Below are 25,364 nucleotides of genomic sequence, written 5' to 3'. Positions count from 1 at the left end.
AAACTTATTCTTTGTGATTTGTCCACGGCTTTCTTCATAGTTTCGCATAATCTGCTTTTCGGTACTAAATTTTCTCTTGAATGTTTCTAATATAATGATACACAGGAAGCACGAAGAGATATATAATTTCAGACGAGAATATTTTTGAAAATATCCTCAGAAATATCGAAGATATTGATGATGTTATTTTGGAATTTCTAATTTCAATGGTTGATGGAGAAAGATTTTTCGCAAGATTTTAACATGACTTCGGAGCAAGATATTCTCTAAAGATTTCATCGGATTCAGAATTACCTGGATTCTTTGAATATAGGGTTTGGTCCTTGTATTTGTCCTTGGTCTCCTTCGTGGTTAGCTCAATCCGTTTTCCAGTTCCAACCTTTCTGAGCTTTTCCAACATACTATTCTTTATCATCAAACTTCCGATGATTAAGGTCGTTTACGGTTGTCTATGGTTTCTGCTGCTTCATTCAACTTTTTCAACATTCATAGTATTGATTTATGACTGAGTGCTTTTCAGAATTTCAGAATGAGAGATCATAATTCTAAGAGATAAATGTCATACATATAACTGTTGATGTAGATATGCTGTGAGTTTTCAAAGTACTGATTGCCGATTCCTCTACATTTACTGCTACCATATCTGAATCATTAATTATCGATCCGAGGTGTTTTCAAGAGAATTGTGTTTTTAGATGATTAAATACTGACGGTAATATGGTGGAATATAAAAGGTTCCCCGGTAACAATAAAAGAACATACTTGTAAGTCAAGGTGATAATAAGGTTGTTTCGAATGAAAAGTCGAAGTTGATTTGCTGAAGCTGTGACAAAATTTGCTACTTTGAAAAGGGATCGCAAAGTTATTTTTTTTTTGTTAATAAATGCCAAAGGATCTGATGTGGCTACGTGTTAAACTTTTACTCAGTTGCCGAGAGTTTCTCAGGTGCATAACTATATGCACAAATCTTTCCTTCTGTAGATGAAGTGCGGTTGATTCATCCTATCGATTGAGGTGTTTTCAAGAATTATGAAAGTTTGAATGCAGATTGGAATCGTCAAGATACAATTAAGGTTTAAGATGAGATCAAGTGGCAAACTTGAAGAATTAATTTAGTTTCATATGTTATAATCAATATTTTAATTCATTTTAATTGTCCAATGTTGGTAGTCCACAGTTGATAGTCCACAGTTAGCAATTCAATAATTCATATACATTTTAATATATAATATTCGAATTAATTAATACGTATCATGACCCGTATTTGTCTCAGACTCGATCATTACTGCATATAGAGTGTCTATGGTGATTTCAAATAATATATATAGATGCATCGATATGATATGTCAAAACTTTGTATACGTGTCCCGATATTTAAAGTGCGTAAAATAAATAACAGAAAATAAATGATGATAAATAAAGTGCGTAAAGTAAATAACATAAATTTAATGACGTGAAATAAAATTTGCGAGAATTAAAATTGCGATCAAATAAATTGCGATAATTAAATTGCGATAAATAAAATGTAATATGGAATTAACAGTTAGCTAGGAACAATTAGCTAGGAACAGTTAGCGTGAATTCCTAACAAAATTTCATATTATTAATTAGTCTATTTCTAATCAATTTTTATTGTGTCTATTATTTCTTCATTATACCACTTGTTGGATTCTGATAGGTCAAAATCCAAATATGAAATTAAATTTGAATGAAAATAGCTATTCTTTGGTGAACGGATACGTATATCGGTGGATGTAAGTAGTATAATATATGACTGTTGAAACAGATTCGAAGAACGTACAATGTAACATATTAATGTGAAATTTAAATATTCCTCGGGTATTACCTACCCGTTAAAATATTTTCACCATTAACAGTTTGTACAAGAGAATTTTTAATTATAATCTTTATGAAAACATATATACATATATATTTTCTTCAGATATATTCATGGATTTAATGAGTTGATATAATATTAAACTCATTTGCTTTTCGGTTGGAACTAGAATAAATAATCTCTAAAACTTTAGAGATTACATATTCGCCATGTCGAACGAAGATAAATGAAGTAGAACGATACGTAGAACGAAAATTATACTCAAAGTACAGATGATGATATTGAAGCATGGATTGTTGATGGTACTGGTGCTGTTATTGATTGTACTGTTGGTGCCGGTGATGTTGCTGAAGCTGGTACATTTTGCACCATATTCTCTGAATTGATTATTCGAGCGCGAAGTTCGTTGACTTATTACCCAGGATGATTGTCGGTCGAAACGAGCGGATGAATAAGGTTCAGAATTGTGGATAGGATATAATCTTGTTGAGTTGCCCTGGAAATGAGATTGAAAATGGTGTCTCGAACAGGTTCGCCGGTAAACGCTTCAGGTTCATTGTCAAGAGGTAAATTCGGTTGGTGGAAGGGATTGCCTTCTGCGCATTTCCTTTAATTAAGTCGACTACGAACCCATCAGATGAATTGATAATGGCTGATTGGTTGATTCATGCCAATGACGCTGTTTTCGGAGCTTAGGTGAACATCTATGTCGGAATAGCTGTCGGAATAACTATCGGAATATGAGAGACTCGAACTGGTTGCAGGATTCTTCTCGTACGATCCGATGAAGGATTTTCGATAAGAAATAGATTATGGGATGTAGATTAGTGCCCTGCAATACATAATTTACATATGCATATATAATACTAAAATCCCATAAGTTACGAAGGAATCTACGGAAGTTGTCAGGTAAAGTTACAGTAACAGATACGCTAAGATATGAAGTAGCAGATATGCTAAGATATGAATTTTGTCTATACACTATTCATGCAGTCAATGCAGTAAAACGTGTCTAGACTAAGAATGATAAGCAAGTGATTCTCTAAGAATGATAAGCAGATAATTTTTGACACAAAATGATAAGAAAAACTTTTGACATGCAGACACGGTCGAAGTCCAGACTCACCAATGCATCCTAACGACTTATCAGTTAGACACACTAATGCAGACCCAGTTCATTAAGAACACCGCTCTGATACCACCTGTAGTGCCCCGACCAAATCCATATGGACAAGAACATTACATATGATTACATCGCGAGGCATTTGACCTCTATATGATACATTTCACAAACATTGCATTCGTTTTTAAAAGACAAACTTTCATTTCATCGAAAGTTGACAGGTATGCATACCATTTCATAATATCCAACTATAAATGACCTAATTCGTCATTTACTTAATAATCTCAAATGAACTTCAATGACTCGAATGCAACGTCTTTTGAAATATGTCATGAATGACTCCAAGTAATATCCTTAAAATGAGCTAATGCACAGCGAAAGATTTCTTTCAAACCTGAGAATAAACATGCTTTCAAGTGTCAACCAAAAGGTTGGTGAGTTCATCAGTTTATAGTAATCATTTCATTTTCATCATTTTAATAGACCACAAGATTTTAAGTATTATAAAACGTACAGAAGTCCCATTCCAACTGCACAAAAAAAATATCTTTCATATGAAGAACACCTGGTGAGGATTCATAATATAATAGTAACCATCTGTGCCGGTCTTTCACCCCACGGCTGAATACATGTGCCTTCAAAATATAGAACCTCTGTGCCGGTCTTTACACCCCACGGCTGAACACATGTTTATAAAATATAGGACAACCGGTGCCAAAATGTCATAAATAATAAACCATCCACCCGGCTAGGGAGTTCATACGCTCTAACGGAAACCGGGGGCTAATGCGTGTCATAATAATCAACCCCAATCGAATTATCATAGAATGCAGTTAAGGTACTTGTGTCTATTTCGTAAAACAGTTATAAAAGTTGCGCATGTATTCTCAGCCCAAAAACGTAAAGGGTAAAAAGGCAAATGAAACTCACCGAATGTATTTTGTAGTAAAAATACATATGACTATATTGAACAATGCAGGGTTGGCCTCAGATTCACGAACCTATATCATTTGTGTATATTAATACACATAATTGTACTCGAACAATTTATTATGTCTTAATTTATATATTTAATTTGATATATATGAATATTTATACATAAAATGTTAATAGGATTAATAAATACTTATATGTAATATTACTAAAGGTATATTTTATATACAAAAAGTTTATTTGGTAACATAATATCATTAATAGTAATAAAAGATGTTTTTGATTATAATGATAATATACTACTAATAATAATAACTATAAAAATAATGATTTTATAAATAATAATAATAATAATAATTATACTAATACTTATCTTAATAACTACCATGATAATAACACTACTAATAATATTACTAATACTTTCGTATGACTACAGATTCTATAACTTAATTTCATAATTGTATTCATAATAACAATAAAAATGATAAAAATAAATTTGTAAATGAAAACTACCTCAATATCTAGCTTGTAAAAATAATTGCCCTAAACAGAACTCGAACCCGTGACCTCTCGCTTCCTGACAACAACACTTAATCACTCCACCATATCTGTTTTTCTGTTATAGTTTACTACCCGTATATCTTTAACCTATCATCCTGTCAGTTTTCTATTTCATCTTCTCCTTCTCAAAAACGTTCGACCAGTGGATAAACCAAATCACAATCCTAATAATCATAATCTTATTCATCACTTACGCACGTTCATCATCATCATCATCATTCTGTGGTATCGTGATCAATTGGTTGAACGAAGTCAGGAAGTAAGGAAAAAAATTTCGAATGACAGGTGGTTGCAACTGGACGTTTTGAATCAAATGTGTTTTATATGGCCCATAAATTGGATAATGTGAAGCCTAGTTACAGCCCACTTCAACGACAGTAGGTTTACGGCCCAATATAAGTTTAAGTTAAATCGTATAATGTATTCGTAGTGGTGGGGTTGTAGGGTTTTATCGATCAGAAAAAAATAAAGGGATACGTCCATGATTCATCTTATTTAGAATTCATAGTGGAGACATAACAATTGATACTTTACAGCTCATTATCCACTAGCAACTCTCATTATTAATTTATTAAAGCCACCATCATCCTTAATCATGTATTCTTTCATCATATTCACTCTATCTAAATCATTCTCATCATCTTAATATCTGACTTCGATCACAGCTTTATGGAACAAAAAGTAAATAATTCGAGTAGCAGCAGAAAATAGATGCAGGAACCAGGGTGTTCGAGGGTGATTAAACAGAAAAGAAAATATGAGTTGTAGGTTTGTTTAAGAAGGTGGTTATGGTGTTCACGAAGAAGAATAACAAGAAAAATGGAGGATGGTGGTTATGGTGACCGTGATTGTGGGTGATGGGTTCGATTATGTTTAATGGATGTGATGACTATTAAATAGGTTTTCGAAGGTCTCGAACAGAAGCATGTAGTAGTCGTAGGGTTCTTAGAAGAAAGAAAGAAGAGAGACAGTAAAGTGGTACCTGTGGTTGTTTGATTCAAGAAACAAAAACAGGAATTCAATATTCATCAAGAAAAAAAAAATCGAAACAAAGTGGTGGTTGTGTGTTTTCGAAAATATACAAGAATAGGAAGAAGGCATGATTTTTGTTGGTGACTCGTTGGTGGTGATTCTCGCTCAAAGGTGGTGAGAGGTGATCATATGTGGTGATGGATATGGGTTGGGTGGGTTAGGCTTCAAGGTATTTGATTAAACCGAAATAAGGAGAAAGAAGTAACAATGCAGTAACTTTCATTATTTGTTGGGGTATTGTGGTTTAATTAGAAACAAGAAACGAACAAACAATAATGGTGGTTTCGGTGACAATCAAGTGAGTTTTCATTTTGTAAACTTTTGTTTTTAAATTTTGAAATGACAGCAAGCAGAGCAAGCAGCAATGGAGATGGTCTCAGTTAAGAACAATAAATCAATTAGGTTTTGTGGTGGTGATTGAATGATACCTAAACAGAAGAAGAAGAGGTTTGTGGAAGTCTTTGGTGGAGTTTATATGGGTTTACAATGATGGTGAAAATCGAATTACTCTCCTTAACAATATGAAGTGATCCTTTGATTCGTTGAATAAAGGGGTCGACAGAATATTTAGCCAGAAAGGAGAAGACAAAAAAAATAAATAAATAAACTAAATAAAAGTAGTACGATTGTAACCGAATTTAACTTCATCTATTGGAATCCAATTTTTGTGTACTGGATGGGATTAAGACCTGTAACAAATCGAGGATAGAAACAAGATTATGCACAGTTGGATGTGGATTGAAAAAAGATTACGTACCTTTTTCTCTATATACATTATGCACTAAATTTTTAATAACTAATAAATACATTATTAATAATATTAATACTAATTAATATTAATTACATTATTTAATAATAATAAGATATTTATATAATAAATAAATAAAAAAATATAATGATAATCATATGATGATATTAATAATAACCAAAATAATAATTTTTAAAAAATTTTGTAATAATCATTAATAAGAATGATAATAATAACATTATTAATGATACTAATAATAAATTGTAATACTTATATTCACTTTAATATCAATTTAATTATTCTATATATTATTTTACCTTTTTGATTCCAATTGAATAAGGTATATTTCATTGATTCAAAATATTATATATATTCTCTTATATTTATATATCTATATATTTACACAAAATTGTTCGTGAATCGTCAGACATAGTCAAAGGGTAAATGATTAAATGAATGTAATCTCAAACTTTTCGAGACTCAACATTACAGACTTTGCTTATCGTGTCGGAATCATAGAAAGATTAAAGTTTAAATTTGGTCGAAAATTCCCGGGTCATCACATGAAGCTATTACCAAAAGAGTGAAATGAGTAGGTATAGATTCGTCATATCTTTTGACGTAGATAGAATTGATTATCAAGTTCAAGAGATTTGGAGAAAATCTTCGTAATAAGATTTGATTAAGGAAATTAGGATCCGCTTTAAATGCGATCATCCATTTTGATTGCTCTGTAGGATATTTTACTATAAATCCACTCCCTTCGTTTCCTTACCACTCACACCTTCTCTTCTTTCTCCCTCAGCTCATACTTTAAAGTATTTGTCAATATGCTCCATCCAGTTTTGATTCTTGTGATATACTCCCTACCTTCATATCTGTCATTCTTCTTTTTCATCTGCCGCCGGAAGAATCTATTTACTCTTACTATACCCTTGGGTTTATAGTGTTTTTAGTTCTCCCGTGTCTTTATATTGCTATTTGCATCGATATATACGGTTTATAATTTCTGGGTGGTTGTTGGATTTTATATCTTCTCTTATATTTCGATGTCTCTAATTCTGTCTCCCATAATCAATGTGATCTCCAGTTAATGCTCTCTTTTATTTGCTGCGATTTATACCTTAATTTCTATTTCGGCATTTTGTCCTTTCGTTTCTTCTTCTTGCGATTAAGCACCACTTGTAATGGTACAGAATTCGCAGATATGATTTTTGGAATAAACATTATTAATGCTCTAGGAAGGAAATTGTAATGGAATGATCTTGACTTGTTAAATTACCAGAATACCTCGGAAAAAGCCGAATCATCAAGAAATATTTTCTTGATATTTTAGAGATTAATTAGAATACAAGAGTCGTGTAACATGGCACATAATGATGGTATAGTCTGTGAATCATCACGTTCCATTTAGAAACTCAGCATGACTTACTTCAAAATATTATATTATACTAATTCATGCTTCAGTTCCCAACACTACTTCAAAATATTCTTATTTTAAACTCGAATGTTTCAGAATTTAGAAACTAAAATAGTTTCTTTTATGATGTAATACAGATAGCACGAAGAGGTAAATGATTTCAGATAAGAATAATTAAGAAAATATCTTCAGAAATATGGAGGATATTTATAATGAAAGATACGATGATATCTTAGAATTTCTAATATCAGAGGATGATGAAGAATATTGTTCGCAGGGGTTTAGAGTCAGGAGCAAGGTATTCGTTAATGACTTCAGCAAGTACTGAATCATTTAGATCCTTTGAAGTTAGGTTCAGTCTTTGTGATTTGTCCACATCCTCCTTCAAACTTTGCTCAATCCGGTTTCCAATTTCAAGACTTCTCTTTTTTTTTTCTGCGCTTTGCCAGCACACTTCTTCATTATCATCAAACTTTTACTGTTAAAGTCGTTTATAGTTTTTGCTGCTTCATCAGCATCTTTCCATTTTCGGATAACCAATTCGTAGTTCGGAGTGTTTTTCAGAAACTTCACATTCAAATTAAGTCCAGAAGATAGACGTTATATATACACATATAACTGTTGGCGTAGACATGCTGCGAGATTTCAAAATACTGATTGCTATTCCTGATGATTCGTATGGCAATTCTCGTTACAAGATGTGAATGAGTAAATGATGGGGTTTCGGTAATTATAATGATTCTTCGGAAGGTCAAAGATCAGTGAAGTTGTGATTAAGTTTATGGCTAATGTGGTGAAACATGAAAGGTTCTCCGGTAACAAAAGGGTAATCATATATATCAAGATTATGATAAGGCTACTCCGAATGAAAAATCGAAGTTGTCTTGCTGGAGCTGTGATAGAATTTGCTACTTTGAAAAGGAATTGCAAAGTTATTTTTGTAGCGACCCGACAAAATTGTCATTTGACGGCGCCGACTACTTAGGTCCCGTTACGTGGTCATAAGTCTTTAAAATAACGTTTGACCAAAATATGTCGCATTCATTGCAAAAGTAAAGATTGTTCCCTAGTTTACAAGAATTGTTCATCCAAAAGTTACGTTACAAAGTTATAAGTACAAATGAAACCTATGCGACACAATTTAAAAGTAGCCAAAAGATGCTCCATGTATGCATAAATACTCGACATCCAAAGCAAGTATCAAAATAATGAGCGGAAGCATGTAACACATATCGTTCAAAGACCTGAGAAAAACATAGAAATATGTCAACGAAAACGTTGGTGAAATCATAGGTTTAAGTAAGTAAGTGAGTAAATAAGTAGATTGAACCACAAGATTTGCAACATCGAATTAATAGTTAACCATTCCAAAAGTTGTTTCACGAGCACCCAATTATCAATGCTTAACATTTCTCCCATTGAACCCCATCACTTAGTGCTAGAACATACACTGTTTCTCGAAAATATATTTCATTCGTAAACGGTAGCGAACCGTTTGAATGAGGGTTTGCCAAACCCATATGGATCCATACAACATAAGTTCTCGCTTACACCCGGCAAGTGTAACTAATGATAATCGAATTGTGGATTTTGTTCTAAACTCGTATGTAGAATGTTTGTTTTCCTGTACTTGTGTTCACTTAGTAAAAGAAATGTTTATGTTTTCTCATCCCAAATGTAAGTTCAAAAAGAGTAAAAGTGGGACTATGATCTCACCTTGAGTGCATGAGTAGTAAAGTACTTCAACAAGTAAACGTGTGCAAAGAACAATGCTAGTCTTGACCTAAACAATAGGTTGTATCAATAACGGTAAACACGATAGGTCAAAGATGTTCAATTAGTCCTATGGCTCGTTAAGACTCGATCATAATAGCATGTGAATCAAATTGTCATGTTTCATGCAAGGTACAAGTATAAAAACATGTTAGAACGATTGCACAAATATTTGGTTAAGTTTGATTAAAAGTCAACTTAGGTCGGGTCAAAGTCAACAAAAAAGTCAACACATTCGGGTCGGGTCCCGAACTATTTTTCTGAGGTTTTTAATCATATATGAGCATGTTAGAACAAGTTTCATGTGAATCGGAGGTCCATAGTATGCCAAACATTTTTCGTAATTTGGACATGGTGGTCAGAACCTGACCACGGCTTATGTCGCGCCGCGACATAAGCTGGCCGCGCCGCGGCATTGGCCGTGCGCTGGTACCTGGTCACTCTCAATTGTTCAAGTCCCAAATCAAAACTCTTTCAAGCATAAATTACAAACCGCTAACTCTTAGAACTCGCACCTTATATCGTTGGGAAGGTAATTTGACAAAGAACACAACTAAGTATATTTCACCAACCAAAAACATTATTTGTAACAATCGGCTTTCCAAAATAAATGATCGATTAATGCACACATTCAATACTCGAATTTGATAAGTGCACATTTATGATTCGGTCATTTAATGCATACATACAACACGCCGTTTTGTAGGTAATCGAGCATACAATACAACTAACTACTTACTAACAATAATTCATGGCATTCAATGTATCATCTATTCATTTCAAGCTTATCAAACCCTAACTCAAATTCACCAAAAATCACTAATCAAGTTTATAGAGTTTTCTCATGCAACCTACACATCAAATTGAAGCTAGTGACACTAGGAACACAATTAGAACATGAACTTTTAACATCTAACAACATATGATCATCCAAAATTCAAGAACAACACACCAAAATTCAAGTTCATGCTAGTTACACTAAAACAACGAGATCGAGCATAATAATCATATACACGACATCACAATGAGCCATAGACACTAACTAACACCATTTCAAGTCAAAAACACGAATTTAGAGAAATCTAGAGTTTTAGAAATGTTACCCAAACGAGATGAAGTTGGTACCAAAATGAAGAGGATGAAGAGAGGATCACGAATATGTAATTTATTTTGTTGTAAGCCTCCTAGATCGAATTTAGATGATGATTGAATGAATTTGGTAAATGTGTGTGTGTTCTTGCTAGAGAGAAAGAGAGAAAGAGGGGGATGGTTGAATGGTGGTGATTGGGGTGGACTAGTTGACCTTGTCAACTAGTTTGCCCCGTGTCAATTTTAGTCCCTCGAGTTTGTAGTCGGGTGCGGGAATTACCTAAACGGAATATTTTAAAACGCGTATTAACGGAGGATGTTAAAATCCAATAACGAAAATTATTAAGAATGTTAGCTAATTTAGGATACGAATCTAGTTACGAAGGATATTATCAAAATAAAAAGACGGGCGTTAAAATAATTTAACGAAAAAAATGCGGGATGTTACATTATCCACACCTTAAAAGAAATTTCGTCCCGAAATTTAGTTGGAAGTAATAGTCGATGTCTCTTACTCGAGACCTTGCATTGTCAATGCTATGAATAAGTGAAGATACGTCCTTGGGCATTCCCACGAATTTGGACAGTCGGGGTTTTATGTTGTATTAAGGCTTGGTTTTACGATCCACAATTTCAACCGGTCTTTCTACGAAGAGAAGTTGTCATCAATAGTAAGTTTATCTAGAAGAATAGCACGTTCCTGTTCCGCAGGACACGTATCTAAGTTTGTTACATGGAACGTAAGGTAAACGGAAACTTAATTGGGTCGGAGGTTCTAAACGGTAGGAAGCGGTTCCAATACGCCCCAAGATTTCAAAAGGATCATTATTGCGGATATAAATTTTCTCGATTTCCCGAAACGGATTACACCTTTCCAAGGTGTGGTTTTCAATATTACACGGTTACAGACTTTAAATTTGAGAGATTTTCATCTAACATTGGTATAACTCCTTTGGCGACCACGGGCCGTCTTGAGCCCTTCTCGGACTTGAACTATCTCAAAGGTTGTTTCTTGAATGATTTCTGATCTGATGATTTGCTTGTCACCTACTTTGGTCCAACGAATAGGAGAACAACATTTGTGGTTATATAAAGTTTCGAAAAGTGCGCGTTAACACGCGAGTGGTAACTACTGTTGTAAGAGGGATCAACTAAAGGCGACAATACAAGTTTGTAACATGTCTTTCCAAGATGTAAATTGTTCGTTTGCTTAGCTCATCTGCTTGTGGAAGATACGCAGTACTCACGTCTAAACGTGTTCCGAAGGCTTCTTGTAAACAAGATGTGTAACGAGTATTTTCGATCCGGGATAATTGACAATGATACACCGTGTTGGAATATAATTTCTTAAGATATGCTTGGACAAGTTAGTTAGGGTTCGAAAGCGTTTGTTGGAACAGGTTTCTTGTCGGCTACTGAAAAATGTTCGTAAGGGCTAGTCACCCGCGTGGCGAATACTAGTAACACGTGAAGAGTCTCTCTCTCCATTGAGAAATTATATAAAAAGGTTTCCGTATACGGAAGTACGAGCGAAAAGATAGGAGTGAAATGAGAACTTAGAATAGGATGAGTTCACATTTTGAGGTAGCCATATCGCGCATCTAGTGGCCAAATGTTGAGAGTCTTGGTGGGAAACAAGATAGTACACATAGTTGTATAGCTCGGGGTTGAGTAGTAGTTGTCCGTATAACAGAAGCACAAGGACGTTAAGTCAAAGAAGAAAGGGGTATCCTTGGATTGTGTGTTATCTTTGGTCTCAGTAATATCAGACGGTAATAGTGAAATAGCAGAGCTATGTATCGTGGTACGCGATGACGAGAAGATTGATCGGATCCATAAATAAGTATTCAAATTCTCCGTGTAAAATAACGAATTTTAGCTTCCTTGATTTCGAGTCGAGAGGGGTTGCCTTTCAGGCGTTCACGTAGAAGTATTTCTATATTTGAGTTCCATTTTGTGCCACACGAATTTATCTAGTAAGGTTGGTGTGAAAAATCACGTTCAAAGTCCGGACACGGAAAATGTTTAAATTTTTTTTTTTTTTTTTTTTTTTTTTTTTTTTTTTTTGCGAGATCTACTGTAATACCTAGACCACTAACAATATGGTTTAGAATTTGGACTTCGTTTAACCAAAATTCTCACTTGAAGAATTCGGCATAGAGTTGCTCTTTTCTCAAGAGTTCGAGCGTAAGACGGAGACGTTGTTCGTTTTTCCTTTCCGCTTAAATAGTTTAAAATTATAAGTACGGTAACGGATTTGTCTAGATAAGTTTGCATACGCGGTTCCGGAGGTCTATGAATACGGGCGGAGCCTTAGATAAACTGAACGGCACTAAAAGAAATTTATAACTATCGTAGCGAGTTCGGAAAGCGGTTTAGGAGACATCTTCTCCCTTAACCCTCAATTGATGATAACCAGAATGAAGGTCGATTTTAGAATATACGCGAGATCCGTGTAACGGTTCAAGAGGTTGTTGATACGGGGAAGAGGATATCGGTTCTTAAACGGAAATTATTTAGTTCACTAAAATCACATATATGTGGGGAAAACATTCCCTTCCTAACGTATAGGTTTTGGGCTCCCTAGTTCTATAGATGTCAAATCAAAGTTCAAATTACCTACCCAATAAGTTTGACGTACACTCTCCGATAAATTTGTCGGTACGCAATAGTTTTCCATTGGTCACTTGAATGGCCTAAGTAATATCTAGGGGGTGGTGGAGTGCAAATAGTAGGCTCCAAAGCCTTGGATACAAAACATTTATCGACATCCGAATCGAATAAACATGAAGTATAGGAGTTGTTAAGAAGAAACGTACCCGTGACTAGTTCATGTCGTCTCGAGCATCCTCGGTGCTAATGTTGGAAGTTCGGCCGCGTGTGTTGGGGTTGGCTTTCTTCGTTGGACATGCATTCCTAAAATGACCCGGTTGGCCACATTCGAAACAAACACCTGGCTTTTGTGTGTTGGGTCCCTTTTGACTGACGGGGGCGGTACTTCCACAATATTTGGCAATATGACCACTTCCCTGGCACCGGTGGCAAATTAGCTTGCCACATTCACCAAAGTGATGCTTGTGGCATTTGTTGCAAAAAGGTCGAGTTCCAGCATAACTTTTCTTGCCGACGGAGATGAAAAGTTCCTTGGCAAAGTTGTTGCTGTTGTAGTTGCTGGATTGAGAGGCTTCCCATTTTCTTTTGTTGTTACCCGGTTGGTCCTCGGCCGTTGGTGCCGGTGCTTCAATTTCATCCACCGTTTCTATAGATTGGCGAGCCATCGTTAAAGCCTCTTGTAGGTTGGCGGGTTTGGATGACATTACCCTGTGTTGAATGCTCTTCGGAAGGCCATCCATGTAAAGTTCAACTCTTAGGGACTCGAGAGTCATGAGGTTTGGACACATTAAGACTAGTTCAGCAAACCGTTGATTATAAGCTTCGAGGTCATTCCGGACCGTTTGTAAATTTCTTAGCCCCTGTTCGAGCCTTCGAGTTTCGTCGCGCGGAAAGTATTCGGTGATCATTCTTTCTCTTAATTCGGTCCAAGAGAGTGCGTGGGCTTCATCGATACCCACCGATTGTACATACGTGTTCCACCATGAGAAAGCAATACCGGTGAGAGTGAGGGTGGAAAACTTGACCTTATCTTGGTCCCGACAACCGCTTATGTTAAAAACGGCTTCCGTTTGTTCAAACCATCTGGTGAGAGTAACCGGCCCCTCGGTTCCATCGAAAGTGGGAGGTTTGCACCCCATGAAGTTCTTGTAGGAGCACCCCTCGTTTGAATTACCAGCTCCATGATTACTGTTGTTGGAAAAGTGATCGGCCACGGCCGCACCCACGGCGGTGGTTATCATTCGTTGAAGAGCTTGTTCGAGAGTTTCGGAAGGAGTATTGGGTTGACCTTGGTGAGCCATTGTTCCTTCATGACACAAGAATACCGTTGTTTAGTATTATCAATAATACTAATCGTGATATGGAAATCAAGATAAAGAGGAAATTTTTCCTTGACTCGCCTTAAATTCTTTATGTCATAATGTCGGAATGTTCATATGAGTCACCGTAATATAATCCCGGAAATTATATTACCCTGATTCATATGTGCATTCGACATCATTTCATATAGTCAAGGTGGCATGTCAATCAAATCAACCACGTGAGATTAAGGTAGAATAAGAGTTAGATGTGAATAGAAGAGATCGAGTATAAATGCACAAGTAGTCAAGTAATTCCTACTCCAAGTCTATATGCCGGTTGTAGTCTAGACTCACTAATGTACCCTATGACTCGGGGTTGACACCAATGAACTCTAAATCCCTACAACCAACGCTCTGATACCAATTGTAGCGACCCGACAAAATTGTCATTTGACGGTGCCGACTACTTAGGTCCCGTTACGTGGTCATAAGTCTTTAAAATAACGTTTGACCAAAATATGTCGCATTCATTGCAAAAGTAAAGATTGTTCCCTAGTTTACAAGAATTGTTCATCCAAAAGTAACGTTACAAAGTTATAAGTACAAATGAAACCTATGCGACACAATTTAAAAGTAGCCAAAAGATGCTCCATGTATGCATAAATACTCGACATCCAAAGCAAGTATCAAAATAATGAGCGGAAGCATGTAACACATATCGTTCAAAGACCTGAGAAAAACATAGAAATCTGTCAACGAAAACGTTGGTGAAATCATAGGTTTAAGTAAGTAAGTGAGTAAATAAGTAGATTGAACCACAAGATTTGCAACATCGAATTAATAGTTAACCATTCCAAAAGTTGTTTCACGAGCACCCAATTATCAATGCTTAACATTTCTCCCATTGAACCCCATCACTTAGTGCTAGAACATACACTGTTTCTCGAAAATATATTTCATTCGTAAACGGTAGCGAACCGTTTGAATGAGGGTTTGTCAAACCCATATGGATCCATACAACATAAGTTCTCGCTTACACCCGGCAAGTGTAACTAATGATAATCGAATTGAGGATTTTGTTCTAAACTCGTATGTAGAATGTTTGTTTTCCTGTACTTGTGTTCACTTAGTAAAAGAAATGTTTATGTTTTCTCATCCCAAATGTAAGTTCAAAAAGAGTAAAAGTGGGACTATGATCTCACCTTGAGTGCACGAGTAGTAAAGTACTTCAACAAGTAAACGTGTGCAAAGAACAATGCTAGTCTGGACCTAAACAATAGGTTGTATCAATAACGGTAAACACGATAGGTCAAAGATGTTCAATTAGTCCTATGGCTCGTTAAGACTCAATCATAATAGCATGTGAATCAAATTGTCATGTTTCATGCAAGGTACAAGTATAAAAACATGTTAGAATGATTGCAGAAATATTTGGTTAAGTTTGATTAAAAGTCAACTTAGGTCGGGTCAAAGTCAACAAAAAAGTCAACACATTCGGGTCGGGTCCCGAACTATTTTTCTGAGGTTTTTAATCATATATGAGCATGTTAGAACAAGTTTCATGTGAATCGGAGGTCCATAGTATGCCAAACATTTTTCGTAATTTGGACATGGTGGTCAGAACCTGACCACGGCTTATGTCGCGCCGCGACATAAGCTGGCCGCGCCGCGGCATTGGCCGTGCGCTGGTACCTGGTCAGTCTCAATTGTTCAAGTCCTAAATCAAAACTCTTTCAAGCATAAATTACAAACCGCTAACTCTTAGAACTCGCACCTTATATCGTTGGGAAGGTAATTTGACAAAGAACACAACTAAGTATATTTCACCAACCAAAAACATTATTTGTAACAATCGGCTTTCCAAAATAAATGATCGATTAATGCACACATTCAATACTCGAATTTGATAAGTGCACATTTATGATTCGGGCATTTAATGCATACATACAACACGCCGTTTTGTAGGTAATCGAGCATACAATACAACTAACTACTTACTAACAATAATTCATGGCATTCAATGTATCATCTATTCATTTCAAGCTTATCAAACCCTAACCCAAATTCACCAAAAATCACTAATCAAGTTTATGGAGTTTTCTCATTCAACCTACACATCAAATTGAAGCTAGTGATACTAGGAACACAATTAGAACATGAACTTTTAACATCTAACAACATATGATCATCCAAAATTCACGAACAACACACCAAAATTCAAGTTCATGCTAGTTACACTAAAACAATGAGATCGAGCATAATAATCATATACACGACATCACAATGAGCCATAGACACTAACTAACACCATTTCAAGTCAAAAAAACGAATTTAGAGAAATCTAGAGTTTTAGAAATGTTACCCAAACGAGATGAAGTTGGTACCAAAATGAAGAGGATGAAGAGAGGATCACGAATATGTAATTTATTTTGTTGTAAGCCTCCTAGATCGAATTTAGATGATGATTGAATGAATTTGGTAAATGTGTGTGTGTTCTTGCTAGAGAGAAAGAGAGAAAGAGGGGGATGGTTGAATGGTGGTGATTGAGGTGGACTAGTTGACCTAGTCAACTAGTTTGCCCCGTGTCAATTTTAGTCCCTCGAGTTTGTAGTCGGGTGCGGGAATTACCTAAACGAAATATTTTAAAACGCGTATTAACGGAGGATGTTAAAATCCAATAACGGAAATTATTAAGAATGTTAGCTAATTTAGGATACGAATCTAGTTACGAAGGATATTATCAAAATAAAAAGACGGGCGTTAAAATAATTTAACGAAAAAAATGCGGGATGTTACAATTTTTGCTAATAAATGCCAAAAGATCTGACACAGATCTGTGTTGAATTATGACTTTGGTTTCGAGAGCTTTTTAAGTACATATCTGTGGGTAATATGTGGTTGAATCATCATCTCGATTGCTCATTATTTGAAGTGTCTTCAGAAATTTTCGAAGGGTTTGAACACAGATTGTAATCGTTAATATACATTTGATGTTCTAACACAATTTTGAAGTCAAAGTATAGCTTTGAAAGATGTAAGAATCTAAAAGTGATGGTACCGGTTATATTTCGTATTGAATTCTGAGGTTTCAAAATCAGAATATGTAATTGGGTTTGAATGAGTATTGTTGTTTTGATTGCTATGAAAGAATGTATATTATTGTGAAAGTAAGAAGTATAGTTGATAATTTGCTTAATCAGATTCGAAGAATGTAACATATTAATTGTGAATATATATATATATATATATATATATATATATATATATATATATATATATTACCTACCCGTTAAAAAAATTTCACAATTAATATTTTGTACAAAAGAATTTTATTACAGTCTTTATGAAAATATATATGTATATATTTTTTATGAAAATATATATGTATATATTCTCTTTAGATGTAACATAGATTTTAATGAGTCAATACTAAATTAAACTCATTCGATTTATGGTTGAAACCAGAATTGAATAATCCCTTGAAGGCTTTAGAGATTACATAAGTATTTCTTCAATAATTATGAATCAATACTTCGTTATTTGTTGAGGCGTGATGTTGGTTTTCGTTAAATTCTTGTGAACTTCGCGAAGTACGAATGATGCTATCTGAAAAGTTTCGGTTACATCGATGATGAAAGTGTAAAATCAAATATATACTTGATTTATTATGAATTGGAATTTGTTGAATTGAGACAGAGTTTGTAGTTAACGATGGTTAAGTTGCGGGCGAAGGACGTACATTATTGCATATTTGTAGTATGAATTAACCGAGTAGTTAAGATTCACACACAATAGCTTAGCACGAAAAGAGTTATTTTTATTTCAATATATATATATATATATATATATATATATATATATATATATATATATATATATATATATATATATATATAAAATATATATATAATTTCTTCAGAGGGAATGAGTTAATTCTTCATAACTCGTTGATACAATATACGCGTTATTGATTCGTAATGATGTCCACAGTGATTCTTGAACTGACGGAGTTTTGTGATGTTACAGGTGTTGTTGATTATGATGTTGGCTGTACTGACGATGCTGGTGACGCTGATGGTACCGTTGATGTTGTTGGTAAAACAAGTTTAGCTTGTTAACCACACACCATTTTTGTCAGGTTTTCTACTCTTCCTTCTATCATTTTGGTTATCTTAACTGATTTATGGTTAAGGCCAGATTAGATAATCTCTAAGACTTTAGAGATTACATAATCATTGCGCAATGTTTCTCTAATAAAGTTATGAATTAATACTTCGTCAGTTATTATTGTTGGTACTCCTTGGTATCTTTGATGCGTATGACGTTGATGCTCGTGGGTCAGATTGTGAAGTTGAGATTTACGACGCAGTTGTGGTTGGGGGTGGTAATGGTACTTTTGGCGTTGATGATGGTGGTACTGGTTATGCTGCTGGTGCTGTTGCTGGTGTTTGTAATCTTTGCACCATATTCTCCAAAGCCACTACCCGAGCGCGAAGCTCGTTGACTTCTTCTATTACACCGGGGTGATTGTCGGTTCGAACGAGCGGATAAATAAAATCTAGAATTTGATGTAGTATATAATCGTGACGAGATACTCTGGAAATGAGAGAGAAAATGGTGTTTCAGATTGGTTCGCCGGTAAGTGCTTCAAGTTCTTCGTCAAGAGGACAATGTGGTGGATGGAAAGGATCGCCTTCTTCTTGTCTTCAATGATTGAGGAGGCTACGAATCCATCCCCAATTCATCCAGAATAGATGATGGCAGATTGGTTGATCCATTCCGGTCACACTCCTTTTGGAGCTGGAGGGGGATTCCATTTCGGAATCCGAGTGACTTGAACTGATGACAAATTCCATTTCGTACGATTGGATAAAGGATTTTTCGATATAAAATGATTTTTCGGCTATCGGATGGTATTCTATTTACATAGGATATCTATATATATAGATTAAAAGATTTCGTAGATTACGGAGGAATTTGCGGTATATGTCAGGCAAAGTTTAAGGTAACAGATATGATAAGATATGATTTAGCAGATACGCTAAGATATGAATTTTGTCTATATACTACTCATGCAATTAATGTAGCAAGACGTGTCTAGACTAATAATGATAAGCAGGTAATTTCATAAGGATGATAAGCAGATGATTTTCGACTAGAAATGATAAGCAAAACTTTTGACATGCAGACACGGTCGAAGTCCAGACTCACTAATGCATCCTAACGACTTATCAGTTAGACACACTAATGCAGACCTGGTTCGCTAAGACCACCGCTCTGATACCAACTGAAAGGACCCGTTCATATACATTATAAATGATTCTCAATAGTTGATTACATCGCGAGGTACTTGACCTCTATATGATATATTTTACAAGCATTGCATTCATTTTTAAAAGACAAACTTTCATTACATCGCAAGCTGACGGCATGCATACCATTTCTTAATATATCTAACTATAATTGACTTAATAATAATCTTGATGAAATCAACGACTCGAATGCAACGTCTTTTCAAATATGTCATGAAGGACTCCAAGTAATATCTCTAAAACGAGAAAATGCACAGCGAAAGATTTCTTTCATACCTGAGAATAATCATGCTTTAAAGTGTCAACCAAAAGGTTGGTGAGTTCATTAGTTTATCATAATCAATCATTTTCATCATTTTAACAGACCACAAGAATTTCATTTCCATTTCTCATAAATATACGTCCCATGCATAGAGACAAAAATCATTCATATGGTGAACACCTGGTAACCGACATTAACAAGATGCATATAAGAATATCCCCTATCAATCCGGGAAATCCTTCGGTCATGATATAAAACGAATTCGAAGTACTAAAGCATCCGGTACTTTGGATGGGGTTCGCTAGGCCCAATAGATCTATCTTTAGGATTTGCGTCAATTAGTAGATCGGTTTACTAATTCTTAGGTTACCAAGCAAAAGGGGCATACTCGGCTTCGATCATTCACCCATATAATGTAGTTTCAATTACTTGTGTCTATTTCGTAAAACATTTATAAAAAATTGCGCATGTATTCTCAGCCCAAAAATATAAAGGGTAAAAAGGCAAATGAAACTCACCATACTGTATTTTGTAGTAAAAATACATATAACGTCATTGAACAAGTGCAGGGTTGGCCTCGAATTCACGAACCTATATTAATTATATATATTTATGTGTTGGTCAATGTTTGTCTAATAAATTAGGTCAAGTCATAGTGTACCATAATCCTAATGCTCGAGACTAATATGCATAGGTCAACAAAAGTCAATTTGACTCAAAATGATTTCTAAAATCTATACATAATTAATATATAGTTTAAATGTCGTCGTTTTATATTTTTAAATATTTAAAAAAAATTATTAGAGTAAAAAATATAATTCATTTATTAATAAATAAAATTTTATATTAAAATTTATATAATAAAATATACTTTTATATATATTAAGTAATAAGATTTATAGAGTTCATTAAATATCATAAAGATAATATGATAGGTATTATTAAAGAAATTTTATTACACGTAGTAAAATATGTTTGTATCACATATTTATTTGATAAAATAATATACATAATAATAGTAAGTAAAAGTTGTATTATTTTGTAATAATAATAATTATTATTTTATTAATAAAAATATCAATAATTATAATTACTAAGATGACATTATGATAAAATGATAATTCTAGTTATGATAACTTTAATATTTACGACACTTTTTAATATTATCTTTACAATAATAATTCTATTTAAAATGATAATAATAGTGGTATTTTATAATAACAATGACATTTCTATTAAAATGATAATTTTTGTTAAAATGATAGTTTTAATACTAACGATACTTTTATTAATAATAGTAATGATAAAAATAATAAGAACGATAATTTTATCTAAATCAATATCTTATAATATTTTAATTTCATCATGATACACATACTCATTATTTCCTAAACGTTTCGTTTAATAGCTTTTAATCGACTTTCATATCATGTTCATAATAATATTAATAATAGTAATCAAAATAATTAGGTGTTACTAATATTAGTTTTAATTACAATAATACTAATAATGATAATTACTATGACATTATTAACGATAATACTAATAATTATTTTAATGATAATATAATAATAATAATAATAACAATAACAATAACCATTTTTGAATAATGATATATATATATATATATATATATATATATATATATATATATATATATATATATATATATATATAATAATAATAATAATAATAATAATATAATAATAATAATAATTAGATAATAATAATAATACTAATTATAACTTTAAGAATAATAAACGATAGTAATAATAATAAAAATAACAATTTTTAATGATAATTTCTTTTATTGATAAAGATAAGATAAAACTAGAACGATGATAATAACGACGATAATAATAAACCTTTTTTTTAATAATAATACCAAATTTCAATTGACTATAACTTCAAATCCGTTCATCGAAACCATTCGATATCTAAATGAAAAGTTCTTAATTTTTCGCTAGCTTTCCAACGACATGCATATCTTATACCTTATCTCAACCGCATACGTAACTAATTCAGGATTCAACATATCCTATCTAATGGCAATATCAAAAGTACAAGCATGCATAATCCTATATTCTCGAGCACTAGTCAGGGATACACTATTAGTATGTAAAAAATTAAATTAAGAGTACTCACGTATCAATATTAAGATTCAATATTGCAGAAAAGGTACGTAGACGCAACGGGGATGATAAATACTAGTTTGACTTACGAGCAATATTCCCGAACCATACCCATAACCTCCATAGCTATAACCCATAATTTTCTTAGCTCTATCCCGCTCGAAAAACAATTTTGAAATCACTCGGACAGCACTCCGTCGTATTATTTTATGTATACTAATGATATCTTGAAATAATACGGAGTAAATATATATATGTACATCAATTGAGAGAGTTTAGAGAAAAATATTTTCAAGTTTCTATGAAATAATGAAACCTATTGAATTCTATTTATAATAGATTTTTGAATTATTAAAGTGAATTATTAAAGTATGAATTATTAAAGTGAATTATTAAAGTATGAATTATTAAAGTGAATTATTAAAGTATGAATTATTAAAGTGAATTATTAAAGTATGAATTATTAAAGTATGAATTATTAAAGTGAATTATTAAAGTTAAAGTAAGGTAAAAATAAAGTAAAGGTAAAGTTTAAGTATAGTAAAGGTATAAAACTATGTACGTATAATACGCGTATAAATATATATAATATTAATTTAAATCGTTATATATATTTAATAAAATACAATATAAATATCGTTATCTTTATCATACTGGTTAAGTAATGAGTTGTCAAAAGTGGTTCTAGATATTTATAAAAGTTATATACGTTTTAATAATAAAGTTCTTTTTAAACTAAAAACATTTTTGTACGTTTGAAACTAAATCAAATAAATATGATAATTTTGTTTTTCCAAAACTAAATATATTTAAGAATCATTTTGTTTAAAGGTTAAAATAATGGAAATCGTTATATCATAAAACGTTTTAGAAAAGTAGAATCATATATATTCATAATAGGTTTTTCGAATGCACTTTCATACGTTTAGAAAACTAGCTTTTTACGTTACGCGACGTGTACCCTTATTAATAATTTGACTTACTCATCAATAAATTACCTTATAAAAAATGTAACTTATTAAATTGAGCGTTGTGGTCATTTGCTTCTATAAATTAGTGACTCGTTGTTTATCAAAATATATTATTTTAAATCAGGACATTTTATGACTAAGTTATATATATTTATATTTTCATTTCGAAATATAAATTTGAACTATTTACTTAATATAGTTTTTCAAAACTAATGTCATTCAAAACTTATATATTTAGAAATCTTTTAAATATTAAGAATGACTATTTCGTAACATTTGTATTTTAAAGTTTAAAATTGATATAGTTCATTTATATACAATCGTTCATAAAATATTTTAATAACCAAATTATTTTATATTCAAAAATCATTTTATTACAAAGGTTATAATAGTAGAAGTTGTTATGTCATAAGACGTTTTTAATAATAAAAGTCTATTATATCGAAAAGACGTTTTCGTTTAAGAAAGTAAAATCATATATGAATCATATCAGGTTTCAAGGTTTTAATTTCCATTTTAATCATGACTCGTAGGATTAAGTCTAAAGGAAAAATCAAACGTAAGGAATCATTTTAATGTAAAATGTCAATCTGTTTAACTTGTCAATATCCATCTTCTAAGTTATCTATATTCTACAATTTTACTTCCACGTTAATTAATATACAAGTTTAATAGTTTAACTTATCAAAAGTCACGAGACAATTATTGTAAAGCTTAAATTGAAAATCAAACGGGAATCTCCACTAACCCTTGTCTAATTCCCGTTAATTGACACTTTTGTTCCTTCTAATAAATCACTTTACCAATTATTCCGAATACCGTTAAAAAGAATAAATTTCTCAAATCATAGTGGACCTCTTAACAGAGACTCGTAATTATAATTCAATAATAATTTAATTATTTGATATCATCTTTTAATTCCATTGATAACTATTAGAATATATTTTGAAACAAATACATTTATATAAAGTATTATACGTCTAATACTTTGTTAATGTTTTCAAGTTATAATATATATACACATATACATATATAATCATGTTCGTTCATATATTGGTTCGTGGATCATTGGAATTTGGTCGAGGTTAAATGAGTGTATGAACACAGTTTAAAATTCTTGAGATTCAACTTACAAACTTTGCTTATCATGTCAGGAATATATAAAGATTAAAGTTTAAATTTGGTCAGAAATTTCCGAGTTGTCACATCTATTAACTATAATGTAGGTTGAATGTTATTTTTTATTGAAAGTAGAACTATGTTTCATTATCATGAGATCTACCAACTATAATTTATTTTTTAAATATGTTTCATTCTTATGAGATATATGAACTATAATATATGTTTAATGTTATGTTGTTAATATTATACATTCTCAATCTTTGCAATCACAATATTATCAAGTAACGGGAAATTCTTGCTCCCACTGATGAAGTAGTTAAAATCATTAATGATAGAATGATAGAGTTTTTGCAAAGCTTATTTGTTCGACATTATTTAAATTTTTTATTTTTTTTTTTACAAACAAATCAAACCTTATATCATTTTATTTTGACTATTTTATGATTATATCATTTATACGCAATAATGTTAAATCCACTGTGCAATGCACGAGCTCCTAAAATCTAGTGTATATATATATATATATATATATATATATATATATATATATATATACACGAGCTCCTAAAATCTAATATATATATATATATATATATATATATATATATATATATATATATATATATATATATATATATATATATATATATAGTTATATAGTTAAATGAAAGTGGTGAACAACTTAAGTGTGGAAGGGCCCGCGATTAGTTGTCAAGCAACCCGGGTTCAATTCCTGGGGGCGGAATATTTTCTCTCCAATTTCCTGCGATTAGTTGCCAAGCAACCCATGTTCCGTGATTAGTTGCCAAGCAATCCAGGTGGGAGTTTCCTTCTACCGTGTGTGGGTGCAAATGATGAGGGTCGTTGAAATTAATGATCCGCTGATGCAAATTCGCAGTTCAAAAAAAAAAAAAAAAAACATTACTCGAGTAAGTGATCATGATGTTTGAGACCCATTATATTTAGGGTTAAAGCCAAAAATAGGCTACAAACTTACACAAATGTACCGATGTCGCCCACAAACTCATTTCCGTCCTACTGTCACCTACAAACTTTCAAAAAGTGTACCGATGTAAACAAAAACTTTCAAAAAGTGTACCAATGTAAACAAAAATGACTTGCTACCGGCTAAACT

The sequence above is a fragment of the Rutidosis leptorrhynchoides genome, chromosome 8, assembly GCF_046630445.1.
Source record: "Rutidosis leptorrhynchoides isolate AG116_Rl617_1_P2 chromosome 8, CSIRO_AGI_Rlap_v1, whole genome shotgun sequence".
NCBI classification, from domain to species: Eukaryota; Viridiplantae; Streptophyta; class Magnoliopsida; order Asterales; family Asteraceae; genus Rutidosis; species Rutidosis leptorrhynchoides.
This window is presented reverse-complemented; position numbering follows the sequence as displayed.